This window comes from Bos indicus, chromosome 1, assembly GCF_029378745.1.
Source record: "Bos indicus isolate NIAB-ARS_2022 breed Sahiwal x Tharparkar chromosome 1, NIAB-ARS_B.indTharparkar_mat_pri_1.0, whole genome shotgun sequence".
Lineage (NCBI taxonomy): Eukaryota > Metazoa > Chordata > Mammalia > Artiodactyla > Bovidae > Bos > Bos indicus.
In genome coordinates, this window is record NC_091760.1 from 63,908,252 (window position 1) to 63,926,865 (window position 18,614).

Consider the following 18,614-nt stretch of genomic DNA (forward strand, 5'->3'; position numbering starts at 1 on the left):
CTACAGCAGTTCCTTTTATTCAGTACATATGTATGACTATCAAGAAAAAATTATATACAGAATTTGAAGGGGAAAAGATCTGAATATACAAAGAACTTCCAAACGGTAAGAAAACAAACAATCCGATTAAAACATGAGCCAAAGACCTTCAGACACCTGACCAGGAAAATATTCACATGAAAAACAAGCATATGAAAAGATGATCCACCTCATATACCATCAGAGAAATGCAAATGAAAACAATGATGAAATATCACTATACGCTTACTAGCATGACCAGAATCTGGAACACTGACAACACTAAATGTTGGCAAGGATGTGGAGCAATAGGAACTCCATAAATTGCTCGTAGGAATGCAAAATGGTACAACCACCTTGGAGGACACGTGTAGATTTCTTGAAAAACTGAACATATTTTTACCATATGATCCTGCCATCACACTTTGGTATTTACCCAAGGGAGTTAAATCCTTATGGACATACAAAAACCAGCACACATATGTTTATAGCAGCTTTTATGATAATTGCCAAAACTTGGAATCAGTTGATATGTCCCTTAGTAAGTAAAATGGATAAACGGATAAACTTGGTACACCTAGACATTGGAATACTAAAAGAAATGAGCTCATATAAATAAATGGAGGAGACTTAAATGCATGTTACGAACTGAACTAAGTCAGTCTAGAAAGGCTACATATTTATGTTTTCAACTGTTTGAGATCCTGGAAAAGGCAAAACTGGAGAAAGTGAAAAGATCAGTGATTGTCAGGGTGAGGAGTAGAGAAATAAACAGGCAGAGTACAGAGGACTTTAAGGGGAGTGAAAATACTCTGTATAATATAGTGAAGGATATACGTCATCATGAGGCTTCCCTCATAAATCAGAAAGTAAAGAATCCACCGGCAATGCAGGAGACCTGAGTTCAATCCCTGGGTCAGGAAGATCCCCTAGAGAAGGGAATAACAACACACTCCAGTATTCTTGTCTGGAGAAACTCATGGACAGAGGAGCCTGGTGGGCAACAGTCCACAGGGTCACAATAGAACACAACTGAGCAACTGAGCATATGTCATATACATTTGCCCAAACCCATGGGACATACAACAACAAAAGTAAAACCTAAGGTGAAACAATAGACAATAGGTGATTTTGGTGTGTAAATGTAGGTTCATCCTTGACAAAATATGCCCACTCTGGAAAGTGATGGTATTAATAGGGCATTTTGTGCATCTGTGGAGACAGGGACTTATGAAAAATCTCTTTCAATTTTGTTACAAACCTAAAGCTTCTTTTAAAAATAAAGCCTTTGAAAAATAACTATACTAAGAAAATGTTCTCAGTAATTAGAATCTTCCATAACTTAGAGGAGTGAAAGAAGTCCACAAAATCCTAGTAAAAGTCCACATTTATATATTACTTTCTCTAGAATTGACTAAGGATAAAAAGTGTTTTTGTCTGAGCTCAATTCCAGGTAAAATATTTTACCATAATATCTTCTACTTAAAATCAATGACATTTGTAGATTCCACCCTAATAGTAATGATCCAATCAATTAGCCTTTCTTTTTTTCCCTACATACAACTCTCAAGGTGGCACCTGTGACATTCTCCTTTAATCAGTCTGTCATGGTTGTGTCCCTCTGATCAATAAATGAATATTCTGCCTGGTGGTCCAAAGCAGACCTCTATGTCAGTCATCCTGTTTCTTCTCTCATTGCTTCATATATTTCTCTGCCTACTTTCTCTAAAGCAGATTCCTCTTTGTTTTTGTATTTGTCTACAGTTTCTTTCCAATAGTCCTTGAATATTTCTGAAGTGTCCTTCTCCATGGTTCTCAAGTATGGCTATATGGATACCATATCATACTCAGGACATCACTTTCAAAGAAAAGACAAATATTTCCTGAATTTCCAGTTTTTCAGGGTCCAAAATAGATTTTTCAAAATTACCTTTTTGTTTGTTTCACTTTGTTTAATCATGTATCATACTAACCAGGGAGGAGTCCATTTTGAAAAGCAAGCTTATTTTTAGCTTAACTTTTCTTCCCTCAAAAGTTTAAATCTTCCTTCTCCCTGTTAAAGTAGAGATAGAACAAACAGGCAGTGAGCACCACACAGAGCCAGAAGGCAAAAGTATGCAGAGAGAGGTGGCCTGAGAGACCAGCAAACAGGGACACAAATTACTGCTGGAAATGAATGAATGTGTGGCAGTTATTTTGCAGACCATATTAACAGAAAGCAAAAGTTCATTAGAAATCATTAGCAAGAACACTGCTATTTCACATGCAAACTCAGGCCATAACAGACATTCTGATAGTTTATAGGAAAGTGCTTGATACAAAGAAGTGGTCATTTCCATACAGAATATTAATGGAGCAGAAGAGGCTTAGCCAAGCTTGAGGGCAAGAGAAGAAATTCAAAATATCCCAAACAGGATGGATTCCCTTGGCAACACAACAGCTAGCTGATTGTATCAAGCCCTAACAAGAAGAAACTGGGAATTAATGCCAGAATTTTTCTTTATGTTTTTTTGTGATTGGAGCCATTACAGGTCAGATATTTGAAAAAAAAAAAATAATTTAAAGCAAGCATTAAACTAATGATGCATATGTATTTTATACACGTTTTTTCATTTAAAACATATAAAGTCACATATAAATGTAATATTTTTACATTGGACCGGAACTGATGACATTATGGGTCACAATTCTTTCATTAACCACAGCCATAGGCATTGTCTATTTTTTCCCATTTCAGTGCTTTAAAGTGAAACAAGAACTTAATTAAGTTTACTACTTGTAAAGCAACCTGAATGCAAAATCCTCCCAGAGTTTACACCTCTTTTCTATCTTTTTCTCTCATCTCCTTTATCAAGTCTTAGCTAAGCATTTAACTTAGCTTTTATAGAATGAACAACAGTCTCTTTCTTTTCACACTTATACTTCATCTGTTTAAGTGTTATTTAATTTAATTACTTCAGGTTAATGAAAGCAAAACAACTAACAAGTTTAGGAATAAACACAATTGATTCTGACTGGAACGCAAATTGATGGGTGGAAAAAGTGTGCTTAAGACTCTGCACATACCAGGCAGGACGCACCAGCTGTCAGTATCAAGCTTGCCACAGGCACTATTTAGTGTGTTTTACAGAAAGAATAGAGAATTTCAGTTATTTTGGAGCTGATTGAGTACAGGTTGTTATCTATTATGTTTGGCATAAAATTTTCTTCATCTAAATTTATAGTGAAGAGTTTAAATCTTTCTGTGTATATTGATGATGTTTCAGCCCTATTCATATAACCTATGTTCTCCTGGGCCACACTACCTCCAAACGGAACACAATACAAGTAACAGAATGGAGTTACTCTGGATCAGCCTTATCAACTGAAGTTTTGGATGATAAAGCCCCATTTTATTCCTCTTGACTCTGGAAATCCCAGAAGGTTACTAGAGTATCTCACCCATAATTGCAGTCTTCCTGGATCCCACATGTGATCCTTCTCTTCTATTGCTGCCAGTGACAGGTGGGAGGGACAAGGACCACTGGAGGAGGTAGTGTAGAACCCTGGCCACTCTACCCTTCTATTCTACTCAGGATGAGCCATCTCCTGTTCCTGGCACTGATCACCATGCTAGTGAGACTCTCCACTCTGCATTATACCTGATTTCAGATCCTTCAACAGTCAACTTGAGGAAGGAGGAAAAAGCCAGTACCCTTCAGATAAACACAATGGTGTGATCACTCAGCTAGAGCCAGACATCCTGGACTGAGAAGTCAAGTGGGCCTTAGGAAGCATCACTATGAATAAAGCTAGTGGAGGTAATGAAATTCCAGCTGAAAGTGAAAGTCTCTCAGTCATGTCCAACTCTTTGTGACGCTATGGACAATACTGTCCATGGAATTCTCCAGGCCAGAATTCTAGAGTGAGTAGCTTTTCCCTTCTCCAGGGGGTCTTCCCAACCCAGGGATCAAACCCAGGTCTCCCATATCGCAGGTGGATTCTTTACCGGCTGAGCCACAAGGGAAGCCCAAGAATACTGGAGCGGGTAGCCTATCCCTTCTCCAGCAGATCTTCCTGAACCAAGAATTGAACTGCGGTCTCCTGCATTGCAGGTGGATTCTTTACCAAGTAAGCTACCCAGTCTTCCCAGACATCCTGAAGTCGGAAGTCAAGTGGGCCTTAGGAAGCATCACTATGAATAAACCTAGTGGAGGTGAGCTATTCCAGCTGAGCTATTTCAAATCCTAAAAGATGATTCTGTGAAAATACTGCCCTCAATATGCCAGCAAATTTGGAAAACTCAGCAGTGGCCACAGGACTGGAAAAAGTCACTTTTAATTCCAGTCCCAAAGAAAACCAATGCCAAAGAATGTTTACACAACTGCACAATTGCACTCATCTCACACACTAGCAAAGTAATGCTCAAAAGCAAGACTTCACAGTACATGAACCAAGAACTTCCAGATGTTCAAGCTGGACTTAGAAAAGGCAGAGGAACCAGAGATCAAATTGCAAACATCCGCTGGATCATAGAAAAAGCAAGAGAATTCCAGATAAACATCTACTTCTGCTTCATTGACTACATTATAGCCTTTGTGTAGATCACAACAAACTGTGGAAAATCTCAAACAGATGGAAATAATAGACCACCTTACCTGCCTCCTGAGAAACCTGTATGCAGGTCAAGAAGCAACAATTAGAAATGACATGAAAAACAGACTGGTTCAAAATTACGTCAAGGCTGTATAATGTCACCTGGCTTATTTAACTTCTATGCAGAGTACATCATGTGAACTGCCAGGCTGGATGAAGCACAAACGGGAATCAAGATTGCAGGGAGAAATATAAAAAACCTCAGTTATGCATATGACACCACCCTTATGGCAGAAAGTGGGAGGAACCAAATAGCCTCTTGATGAAGGTGAAAGAGAAGAGTGAAAAAGCAGGCTTAAAATTCAACATTCAAAAAATGAAGATCATGGCATCCGGTCCTATCACTTCATGGCAAACAGATGGGGAAACAGTGACAGACTTTCCTTTCTTGGGCTCCAAAATCACTGCAGATAGTGACTCAAGCCATGAAAATAAAAGACGCTTGCTTCTTGGAAAAAAAACTATGACAAACCCAGACAGCGTATTAAAAAGCAGAGACATTACTTTGCCAACAAAGAGCTGTATAGTCAAACTTCAAGGCTGTGGTTTTTCCAGTTATCATGTATGGATGTGAGAATTGGACCATCAAGAATGCTGAGCACCGAAGAATCAATGCCTTTGAATTGTGGTGTTGAAGAAGACTCTTGAGAGTCACTTGCAAGGATATCAAACTAGTCCGTCCTAAAGGAAATCAATCCTGAATCACTGGAAGGACTGATGCTGAAGTTGAAGCTCCAATACTTTGGCCACCTGATGCAGACAGCCGACTCATTAGAAAAGGTCCTGATGCTGGTAAAGATTGAAGGCAGGAGAAGGGGACGACAAAGGATGAAATGGGTGGACTCGATGGACATGAATTTGAGCAAGCTCCAGGAGATGGTGAAGGACAGGGAAGCCTGGTGTGCTACAGTCCATGGGGTCCAAGAGTCCAACACAACTGAGCAACTGAAAAACAACAACAATGTACCATGAAGCTGATGATGCTTGAGTTGTAGCTCCCCTCATTTACACCATCTCTTTCAAGGCCATGGACCTATTTGGGTTGCTTCTCTTCAATAACTCCCCTCCATAAGATGTGTCACACCCAGCTTCAACCAATTCCTTTCGTTCCAACATATTTATTAGGCATGAAGCAGTTCTACCTTGATATCTTAGCATCTCACAGAGATCAGAGTAATATGTTTTTTATATCAGTTGATACAGTTCTCAAGGGAGACTGGTGGGACTGAAAACAATCTCCTCCAACTTCCCTTTCTCACCCATCTGTGAGGGCTCATTAGCTTCACACAGGGTTGGCCAGCCTCAACTTTCTTGGCTCACTCCAGAGTAAATTTCTCCCCTTGAAGCTACCTGGTCTCTAAATCATACAGAATCTTTTGGTGGACTTTCCTTCCCTCTTTCATCCATGAACATCAGTAAGCATGACATATTTTCCCACATTTAGCTCAGACTATGGAAACTCACTCTTCTCCATCAACATTTTTGTACTCTTTATAAAGGCTTGAGTGAAAGAACTCCTCAAGGCATTGTTAGACACAAATATAGAACTCTAACTGGCAACTGTAGCATGTTTTGGGGACTTGAACAGATATTAGAGAAAACCAGAGTGGGATAGTACTTAAAGCAGTAAAAAGAGATGTTTTTTTCCTCAGAAATTATTGCAAAAGGAGGAAAGAGACCTCTGTGTAGAACTGGGCTCAATTCCAAGTACAACAAGAACAAGTGGGGATTTATAGCCAAGAAGAAGTTGGGGGAAGGCAAGAAAGATCAGAGGATGGAAAATTACTAAGAGGAAACATAGATAATCTAAAAGGATTCTTGTTGAAGGTAGGCCAGAGTGATCAGATATTACCTGGGGGGTAAGCGAAATGAGGAAGTTTACTCAGATATTGAAGGTGAGGGATTCTCTTTAAGTTACTCAGCAGGACTCTTATAACTAAGCTCCAAAGGACAAGGCCTAAGGATGTAGCCTAGCTGAAAAAGGACTCAAAGGGTCCTTTTTAAAATTTGATCATGGAGAGAATCTTTGTCATAGTTAATCCTCATGAGTGGGCTTCCCCAGTAGCTCAGTGGTAAAGAATCTATCTGCAATGCAGGTGATGGAGGAGACATAAGTCTGATACCTGGGTCTATCCCCTGGAGTAGAAAATGGCAAACCACTCCTGTATTCTTGCCTGGAAAATTCCATGAACAGAGGAGCCTGGAGGCTACAGTCCAAGGGACTGCAAGAAATCGGACACAACTGAGTGCACTACATGAACACATACACACACACACCTCATGAATAATTAATCTCCTCCTAAGCACAGCCTTAGCCACGTATATTTCCTTTGAGGCAAGCTACAGATTACATTTAAAAAAAAAAAAAAACTTTTGCTAGAACCCACACATAAGTCAATTATTGTTTCATTCTGAAGCTTCACTAACTTAGCAGAAATCAAATCAAGAAAGTCTAGTAACACCTATAATCAATCACAAAAGTTCTTCAGTTAATACAAAGAAGAAAAAGAAAGAAAAAGTTAGTTACTCAGTTGGGTCCCACTCTTTGTGATTGCATGGACTGTAGCCCACCAGACTCTTCTGTCCATGGAATTCTCTAGGCAAGAATACTGGAGTGGGTACCCATTCCCTTCTCCAGGGGATATTCCCAACCCAGAGAACAAACCGGGTCTCCTGCATTTCAGGCAGACTCTTAATCATCTGAGACACCAGGGAAGCAGGCAATTACAATCTGTTAATGCAAACTATTACAATCTGTAAGAGGAAGAAGGAACTCATGTATCTGATTCAGATTTAGCAACATTAAGACTTCTGAAAAGCAGAGGGCCAGTCAGAACAAAGGGACACTTCAGGAAAAATGAGGGGGCCTTGACCTGGAGAATAGCAACACTGGTTGCTGGTGAGAAGCAGCTTCTTCATCTGTTTGATTTTAGACTTCATGATTTCAGGGACCATCAAGCTGCTCCCAAACCAGGTAAGTGCATAAGTAAGAAATGAGAAACTATCAGGAAAACTCTGGTCTTGGTAGGACAGTCAATGACTCACAGATCTGGAGGCAATGTTTGCAGTCACACTGAAACAGTTACTTTTGAATTGCTTAGGAACTTTGCCAGTCACCAAAGATAAACTAATAATGCCAAATAGCGTAGCACTGAGAGCCCTAAACCTCAGCTGTGAGGCATCATGGAAATATTTGCAAGGGAGCAGGCTTCTCCAGAGAAGGTGATGGCACCCCACTCCAGTACTCTTGCCTGGAAAAAATCCCATGGATGGAGGAGCCTGGTAGGCTGCAGTCCATGGGGTTGCGAAGAGTCGGACATGACTGAGTGCCTTCGCTTTCAATTTTCACTTTCATGCATTGGAGAAGGAAATGGCAACCCACTCCAGTGTTCTTGCCTAGAGAATCCCAGGCATGGGGGAGCCTGGTGGGCTGCCGTCTATGGGGTCGCACAGAGTCAGACACGACTGAAGTGACTTAGCAGCAGCAGCAGCAGGCTTCTCAGTGGTGATAGGCATGGCACAATGGGAAGGTGGGGAGGACAGCTGGATCACAAATGACCCCGTAACACAGCGGTTCTTCACTGGGGACAATTCTGCCCCCAGAGGACCCTTTGACAATGTCTGGAGACATTTTTCGTGGCCATAATTGGGGGAAAGTTGCTAATTACAGGTAATGAGTAGTGGCCAGGAACACTGCTAAACATCCTATAAATCAGTCCCCGAAATAAAGCAGTATTTGACCCAAAATCTCAACAGTGCTGAATTTAAGATATCCTGTTATAATGCTACACAGGCGTGAAAAGCAACACAGTATACTATTGGCCTATCTCAGGTCATGTCAGCAAACAATGATCTACTCTAATCAAAGGCGTCATTAGATAAAAGATGGATGCTTTCAAGTATATTATGGTTACAAAGGATGGAAGCCAGTGGATGATAAACTTTACATTTTTAGATTTCCATTGACTGGTGTGATTTTTTGTTCTGAAGTGCTCACCCTTCATGTTTTCTGATGTTTTCCCCATTTCCTGCCTTCACTTCCCTCCCCCAACTAACCTATAAGACCACAGACAACCTACCTGAGATATTATTCAGAATGCTTTGCAGTGTGGATATCTGAGGATATTCTGAGGTAACTGTGACCATTCAAAGTACAGGGAAGAAGATAGCCTGTTTGATATGAGCATTATTGACCAAGTTTTATGAAGTTAAAATCACCTTGAACGCAGTGTGAGATACTTAAGTGGAGAACCTAAAATGATGACAGCATTATATAAGATTTGCCCTTACACATTTTCTTCTTTCACCTGTTTTTAAGTTTTTTTTTTTAATTTTTTCTCCTGTAATAATAAATATATCTTGCCTACAAATCATATTATATGACTGCTATCCAACCATCTCATTCTCTCTGTCATCCCCTTCTCCTCTTGCCCTCAGTCTTTACCAGCATCAGGGTCTTTTTCCAATGAGTCAGCTCTTCACAACAGGGGGCCAAGGTATTGGAGCTTCAGCTTCAGCATCAGTCCTTCCAATGAGTATTCAAGGTTGATTTCCTTTAGGATTGACTGGTTTCATCTTCTTGCAGTCAAAGGGCCTCTCAGGAGGCCCTTCTTGCAGTCAAAGGGCCTAGCACCACAATTTGAAAACATCAGTTCTTTGGCACTCAGCCTTCTTTATGGTCCAGCTCTCACATCTGTACATTACTACTGGAAAAAAACTTATTTTCCGTTATACTATGCTAGTTTTTTTTTCTCAAATGGACTATACTTCTGCCTCATGCTACACCAACTGACTCCGAAGTCTATGAGAACACTATCAACGACTTGGCATTTTCTTGTGCTTCCCAGATGATCCTTGTGCATGCTAAAGTTTGAGAACACATGCTCCCAACACCTCACAGGATTTTTAATAAAGTCATTTCACCATCTTTATTTAGGACTGAAAGAAATTTATTAGGTCCTTTATTTAGGACTGAAAGCTGTATGAAAGAGAGCTTTCAGACAGAAATCTAACGATGATGCTGATGACAACAATGACAGAATACAATACTAAGGCACAGAGACCAGGTATATTGCATGAAGTTACATAGTTAGTATTGGCAATGCAGTGATTAGAACCACTTTTAAGTCAAAGTGCAGGGCAGGAGAGTCAACCTGCATCAAAAGATACCAAGCTCCACCCACAACTACTCTCTAATGAAGTTGTATTATAACTGGACCAGACTCTTTGGTCTCTATTAATTCATCTCTGTATGTGAGTCTTTACTCCTGAATCCAAGAGCTCCCCATAAGTTCTGTTCATACTCTCTTTTCTTTGAATCCCATAGGTGCCATGGCTTAGCTTCAAGCAGGGATACTCCTACCTTGCTCTACTCTCATTCAGCACACCAGTCCATATCCATCCTCATCACCCAACATCCCCAGCCTACGCATACAGGAATCTAGAATAGCTCAGATCCTCTCATCATCCACTCCACCTGCAATGCAAAAAATACTTCTTTTGAGATAGACTTTGCTTCTTAACACTGCATCCACATATTTCATATCATAAGCATGTGGATGCAATGAAGTAATTAAAATTCTGACTCTCAAGTCAGATTGCCTGAACTGAGATCCCATTTCTCTCACTACTGAGCTATGGGACCTTGGGACTTAAACTTCTCTTGTAAGTTTCCTCAACTTTACATTTGGAATAATCAAAGTACCTACCTCACAGAATTGTCGTGAGAATTACACTTTTTTCCCCCATAGAACTGACATAGAAGTGTTTTTATTTCATTGAAAGTGCAACATAAGTGCCAGATAATTAATTAACATTTTAAGCTGTCAATTTCACCTGGAAAAGAATGACTTTTGTAGGTTTTCATGCAACTCACAGAAAGAAACACAAATACATACGTATACTCATAAAACTGAAAGAGATTTGCAAGGCAATAGTTACCATTTTATTTCTATTGATCTCTAATACTGCTCATCCAGTCTATTTCATTTTTTTCTAAAAAAGGTTAAAATTCATCTAATGAATTTTGCATCCACTATGAGGCCCCAACACACAGATTTAACAATACTACATAGACTGGAAAACTCCATTGTATCCACACTTGTTTAACATTGTATCCCTGACTTGGAGTAAAACATGGCCCATAATAGGTGCTCACTTATACTTGGATAATGGATAAACTGGATAACTGAGTTCTCATTTTACTAGCATTTAACAAAGTAAAGAGAGTCTATTGTCCTTCTCTGGTGTTGATGTGTGAAGCTGTGAAAGAATCTGTCCTACTCACTGTTAGATGAGATTCTTAGGGAAAATGCCAAAAATCATTAAAACATAAAGATTTTCTAGAGGCTTATCCCAAAAGAATTGAGTCTCAGTGATATTACTGCATCTAAAAAATCTTACCTAGATCATGATTTTCTTAGAAGAGTGGGAAATTCTTGTCATAAATCTTGTTGTTATCCTTAATTGGACTTTTTATTTCTATAGACTTCATCACATTTGGCATTGTAGACATTCCCTGTTATCTATAATTGCACACTTCCCTTAAGATGACTAGAATGATTAGAATTCCTATTCACATAGATATTTTTTTTTTTTACATATTTTAAAATTTACCAGTCAATGTAGCTAGGTTCAATCTTTTAGTTTCACTGGGAGCTGTATCTAGCAAGCAAACTTGGAGAAATACTGCTAATGAAAGCAATGCAAGTTTTTACTTTGTCACTATTTGATGAGTTTCCAGTCCCTCCCCTCCTGTCCCATCCTCCCCCAGGCAAAGACACACTGTACAGAAAACTGGTGGAAATTCAGCACCAGGAGAAATGTAAGATACCAGAGGAAAGCTTCATATCAATAGTTCATAAATACTGTGATGCCAGATTACCTGAACTAGCTACATTACATACTCTGTAGTAATATCTATGTTTAAAAGTAAGGATACAAGAGAGATGATGTTGTACAGTAGAGAGGGAAACAAAAGTAAGTATATAAGCTTAAATTAAAACATGAGTATTGGAATCAGGCAAATTAAGATACAAATCCTGCCCACTACCTTCTAGTTACTTTCCCCCCCCCCCTTTCTTTCTAGCTACTTTTCTTATCTAGTGTTATCTGCAAGATGGGATGGATAGTCTCTATAATGCTGCTGCTAAGTCACTTCAGTCGTGTCCGACTCTGTGTGACCCCACCAGGCTCCCCCGTCCCTGGGATTCTCCAGGCAAGAACAGTGGAGTGGGTTGCCATTTCCTTCTCCAATGCGTAAGTGAAGTCGCTCAGTCGTGTCTGACTCTTAGCGACCCCATGGACTGCAGCCTACCAGGCTCCTCCATCCATGGGGTTTTCCAGGCAAGAGTACTGGAGTGGGGTGCCATTGCCTTCTCCAATGCATGAAAGTGAAAAGTGAAAGTGAAGTCGTTCAGTCGTGTCCGACTCTTAGCGACCTCATGGACTGCAGCCTACCAGGCTCCTCTGTCCATGGGATTTTCCAGGCAAGAGTACTGGAGTGGGGTGCCATTGCCTTCTAGGTAGCAATGAGGATACAGTGGGTTATTACATATAAAAGAACTACTTTAGGGTCTTAGAAAATAGCAATCACTCACCATAAAAATTAGTTTCTTCTCCCCTGTCCCAGGTGGGAGTCCCTAGCCTCTTGGTTTGCCCTAAAGACCAGCTCATTCTCAAGTCACTTGTTAGTGAAGCTGAATCTCATTTCTAGAAATAATGATGTAGCTTTTGACATTCCATTCAATTCAGTGAACATTAAGCTCCTTCTGTATACAAATTTCTATGTCTAGTAGTTATAGAAAACAGAGGAAAGAAATAAAATGAACAGAAATTGCTTCCTATTCTGAAGAAGCTTCAAATTTATTCAAGAAATAGGGATGCGATTAATTAACTGACATAATAAATACAAGCAGTAAAGCTACAAATGAAAAGCAATTAAATCTAATTTTGTTGGGGGCAGGATGAGCAATCCAAAAAGACTAGCCAGGAGAGGGCATCTGAACTAAGGTTGAAGAATGAGCAAGGTTTTTAAGGAGGAGATGATAACAAGATATTTCTAATCTAAAGCAATAACATGATCAAAGGCTGGTAAAGCAACTAAGTGGTGATAATCCAGGCAAGAAAGCAGGAGAGCCAAGATAAGGACAATGACAACCAGCAATGAGAATGGGAAAGGAGGAGAGAGGCACAGCTTCAGGGTTCAAACAAACAACAGCAAAATAGGGCGTGGTGCAGAGAACAGCTTCCTTGGCAATGATGTCTGTGGAGTACTTCAGGTCATTACCTAAACCTACTTGATTATTGAAGCCTTTCTTCCCAAATAAACTTCCCCATTATCTAACTAGTTGGCTTGATTGTTTATGTTCATAGACTAAAGCTACCCCCTAAAATTTAATAGAGTTGATTACTGTTTCCCATTTCATTTTCTTCTTTGCTTCTTCAAACAAAATTTTTAGGCAGTTCAAATCACATTGACCTTTTTTAAATCCCAAGATTTTATTATAACTTTATTTTTATTTAGTTATCCACTTGCTCTGTATCTTCTAACATTACCTACCACTCACCAGATCTCTTAGGACTGTGAATCTGACTCAATTTCTTCCCAGATGTACTAGTTTACATTTTCCCAGTTTAATCTCATTTTGATTTGAGTCCATATTTGTAACCTTTTCAAGTTCCAGATAAGTAGTTTGTAAGTCATTATCCGTGTTTACAACACTGCCTAATATAGCACCATTTCAAGATATATTAATATGCTACTTACTCTTGCAGATATTAATTGAAGAGTTGAAAAAAGAAAAGTCGAAGCAGTATCTTGTCCCATTGCATCTATGATGCCCTCTGTCCTCTTTATAATTTGTCAAATGCTAAAACTACCTGAATGTCCAACAATGAGGTGATGATTATTTAAATTATAAAACAGCCACTGAAGAAACAATATAAAAGTTATCAAAATTCTTGTCAATGAAGACTATAAACATGGAAAAATGTCAACTTAAAACATTATTTAAGGACACGGAATGGCAGGTTTAGTGCTACCACAAAATTGTAAAAAGAAAAAAATCTGCTAATATTTTGAAGCAAATAATAAAACATATTAATTTTGCAGGTTTGAAGATGGGTATTTTGTGGGTGTTTTTTGTTTGTTTTTTGTTGTTGTTGAATTTTCCCCTTTATTTTCTAGTTTTCCTCAATCATGATTATTTTCTAAAATATGAAACTTTAAAGATAGTGAATATCCATCGAGCCTTCACTATGTGCGAGTTAAACCTTGGAAACAAAAAGGTAAAGAAGACATATGTGGTACAGGAGCATCAAGCTTTAGATACCTGGAGTCAATCTGGACTCATCTCTGTCTCTTTCCTCACACCCCAAAGCTAATCCATTAGGAAATACCGTTTGACTTTAGTTTTAAAATGACATCCAAAAGGCAGTCATTCCCCACTATCCTCACTGTAACGTCCTCATCCAAGCCACAACTGTCTTCTGCCTGGGGGACTGCAACAGCCTTGTGATGGAGAAAATAATGCCGCCCTCCCCCATCCCCAAAAAGACGTCACATCCTGATTCCCAGAAACCGACAACTTACCATCTATGGCTAAAGGGCCTTTGCAGAGATGATATGAACCTCGAGAGGGAGAGATTATCCTGTCCTGTCTGGGCCTGATGTGAGAACACAGGTACTTAACAAGTCATAGCACCAGTGTCACAGGACATACAACCAAGAAAGCAGAGGTCAGAATGACATAATTTCTGGAAGGAGGCCACAAGTCAAAATGTGCAGGCAGCTCCTAGAAGCTGTAAAATGTAAGGGAACAAATTCTCCCCTGCAGCCTCCAGATACTCGGTACTACTGACTCCTTAACCCCAGTCCAGTGAGACCCATTTCAGATTTCCGACCTCTTGGACTGTAAGATCATGTATTTATGTGTTTTAAGTCACCATGTTTGTGGTAACTTGTTACGGCAGAAACAGAAAACTAATATCAGCATCCTAATAGATTTCCTTGTTTTCATCCATGTTTCTCTGCAGTCTGTTCTCAATATAACAGCCAGAGTGACCTTGCTAAAACCTAAGTCATGTTACTCCACTGCCTTTCCATTTCACTCAGAAGAAAAACCAAAGTCCTAGCAATTATCTACAAAGTAAATGATCTATTTTCTCTTCTACCTCATCTCTTAAAAATTCTTCCCTGATTCTGTTCCAGTTGTACTGACCTCCTTGGTATTCCTCAAGGTCACAAGGGATATGCCTGCCATAGGTTTCCTACACAGGTAGCTTTCTCTACCTAGACTATCTTGTTTCCAAACCCTCACTTGACTATCTCTCCTATTTTCTTCAGGCCTTTGTTCAAATGTCATCCATAAATAAAAGCTACCCCAGCCACTCTATTTAATGATGCCATCTGAACCTATAACCTGGAACTCCACTCTGTTTTTCCTTTTCATTACAGCACACACATCATATACATGTTATTTTGTTTGTTATTTGATACACACACACACACACACACACACACACATTCATGCCAATACACATACAAACACAATACTCGAATATAAATTTTACAAGGAAAGGGATTTGGTCTGTTTCATTTTCTTTTCTTTCCCCCCCCCCCCCTTTTTTTTTTTTCATTTTCTAATACACTCCCAACTGGCCTAGAATAGTGCCCAGCACATGATTGGTGCTCAATTAATGATTCTTAGATAAATAAATTATTTTTAAAATTAGTTCTTTGGATACATATTTAATTTTCTCAAATGGAAAATTTTAAGCAATGATGTAATTAGTCTAAAGAATTTATTCAAATCACTGAGAAAAACATTAAACATAGGAAAATGCCAAATATACAAAGCAAGATACACAGCTAATTAACAAACACCTGGGTAATAATTCAAATGCTGAAGTTTGTTAGTAGGGCACATTTTTGCTTATTAGCGTCCATGTACAATAAAGTTATTAAGGACTTTTCAAATCCTATGATGATTTTGAGTTTATGACAAATGATTCAGGTTTTACATGGGAAGACTGAGCCTTGCTCCTTCTCTATGGAGCACTATTGTGTAAGCTTCTGGTTGGACAGTTATGGTATTGTACTTTCCTCCTTTTCTGGTTTTATTGCTTTGGGTAAGGGTTCCAGATCCTGCTTCGATGGATTCGGATGGGCTTTGCCCCCAGATTTTTGCTGCCCACCTTTAGATGTGACTTGTGGCCCCAGTCAAGCAAACATGTATCTGCTGCTTCTGAATAAGTAAGTGCACTTCCGCTCTTCTCTCAGCTTTATTTTTTGTTTTACCTTGTTCATTTTCAGCTCTGAAGGGTCACCAATACCACTGGAAGAATAATGAATACCATATAACAATGTTATCAAAAGCTGCCTGAATCTCATGCACTGCAGTGAGCTCTCCAATGTTTATAACAGGTCCCTGTTATAACACCTGGGCAGATGCCACATTATAGAGGCATATATACCATACTAAACACATATATTTTTATCCAGAAAGTACTAGCTTTTTTATTTCATTTTTCTATGTCTCAAAGTTTTCTTCTTGTTTATGCTGTATAAGACACATGGAGGTTGGTACATAATATTTAATTCGGAGCTTTTATGTCCAAGCAGAATTCAATGTTGTCCTTTTCAACCTTGAAGTATTTACTCAATGTATTCTATTGTTTTTTAAAAATAGCTGCTTTGCTAATACATATTTGCTAATTACAATAGTTGCAGATAAATAATGCCTTGACTTGGTGATGTGCAAATGTTCACATTTTTTCCACTCTCATTTGCATTCTTTAGGTCAATAGTTGCTTTATTACTTCTTACAGTTTAGACTTATAGGCTTTAGTTTTCCTCTCAAGATTAAAGATTTAAATATGAGTTCACCCTAACAAAGTATTTTAATTGACACTAAATTGTATTTCCTACTTCATTTATAAGCAGATATCTTTTAATGTGGATTTATTTTCCTCTAGCTAAACCGTACTTCTATGAGAAATGGGAGCAGTTTCCTATTAGTTAACTTTTTATTATTGCTCTATTTTTTTGTCTTGCACTCAGTCATCCAAATTCTTTACTGTCTACTGGATCTGCTATAACAATGTACAGACCTACGTTTAGCCCCTTTTCACTCTAATCTTATCTCTGCAGGTAACTGGCTATTTGATCCTTAGAAATTCACCTTTCTCCTCATCAGTAAAATGAGAGAGTTTGACTAGATCATGCTAAAATGCCCTTCTTGCTGAGAGATTTTATTCTGTGGCTGAGCATTAATATATATGATAGACCCCATTCCTCTGCTTATCTCATCTCTACATTTCTTCACTCATAAGTCTGTCTACTTTGCTTGTTTGGGCTTCCCAGATGGCTTAGTGGTAAAGAATCCATCCACCCATACAAGAGACTCAGGAGACACTGGTTTGATTTCTGGGTCAGGAAGATCTCCTGGAGAAGGAAATGGCAACCCACTCCAGTATTCTTGCCTGGAAAATCCCATGGACAGAGGAACCTGGCAGGCTACGGTCTATAGGATTGCCAGGAGCTGGACGCAACTGAGTACACACACACTTTGCTTGTTGAATCTTCTCTCTATAGACTGGAGCAGTTCAGGAGCCAAGACTGAGTAATCTGTTTTCTCAGATTATCATGAGAGACACTGTTGAAGGTTCTCAGCTTGAAGGAGTTATTCAGTGACCCTGTGTCAGGACAGCAGTATAGTATTAGTAATTATTTATGCTTCTCCGTCCCTTGTTGTGTGCTTCAAATGTTGCACTTTTAATTTTTATTCCAAACTAAACAGCATGGTGTCTGTGATATTATAAAACCCATGAGAGAATGATCTGTTTCCAAGTCATCCAATCCTGTTGCTTTTGTCTCATCAGCTCTCAAATACCCAGGAAAGAGTGGCCTACCTTGACCCCAGGGTTAAACTAGCTTTTCCTACTTCTGTGACACAGATGGTTTGGCTTTAGACAATGTAGCCTGTCGTGCCATTGAGCTAAGTCTTGCACCGGAGGGAAAGCAAAACATACTGTGCATTCCAAATATCTACACTGTAGAGTTTAGATGACACCCTCATTAGATGGTCTTCATCTTTGCTTCCTTCAATCTGCTTCTCTCTCCCCGTTGTCTGCTAAATTTGATCTATCTATTTCAGGAACTACTGAGGCAGCAGCTTCTCCTTGCTATTGCCTGGGATAGTTTCACACGATGTAATCAAAGTTTATTGTCTTTGTACCAAAGCACGTTCTCTGCTTTCTCATTATCAAGCCCCTCATCCCCTTACTATCTCTCTGATTCATTGCTCAGCAATCTGGCCTCCTTTGGTGGGACCTAGATATATTTCTGGGAGTTGATCTGCCTTAAAGCCAGTTCTTTGCAGAGGACCTAATGGACTGGGGTATAAGCAATGTGGAGGAGAGCGCGGTGGGGACAGGCAGCCTCAGAAGACTCATGGGAGAAAAGCAGGGCATTTCTACTACAAAAAAACAGAATTGTCCCCAAATTGTAAAGTGAGTAAATTTGGGTTTTGAGACAATTTTCTCTGCATCTGGACCTAGAGATCTCTCTTTGTGGCCCCGCTCAAGTAAGACCAGTCAAATATCTTAATCAATTTAAAAAAAATGAATAATCCCATGAATCTTGGATGGGCCATCCAGCAATGTTCCTTATTGTAGAGATTAGATCTTCTGGACTCAAATTAGGAAAACTTGGCTTGACAATGTAAATATCCTCCTGTATTCAATCAGAATACCAGGAAGGCAAGAAGTGAGCTAGTTCACAAACACCCTTCTGGTTGAAAGCTAGAATTAGACATTCATTTATTTAAGGTCTTTATTTACAAGCCTGGAAGGCAAATGCCAGATTGTGGCTAAGGCAGACTGCTGAGGTTAAATAAGCAAGAGAAGCGTGTCCAGAATGAGTCATTAAAACTAAGCTACCCCAAAAGATGGCTTCCCAA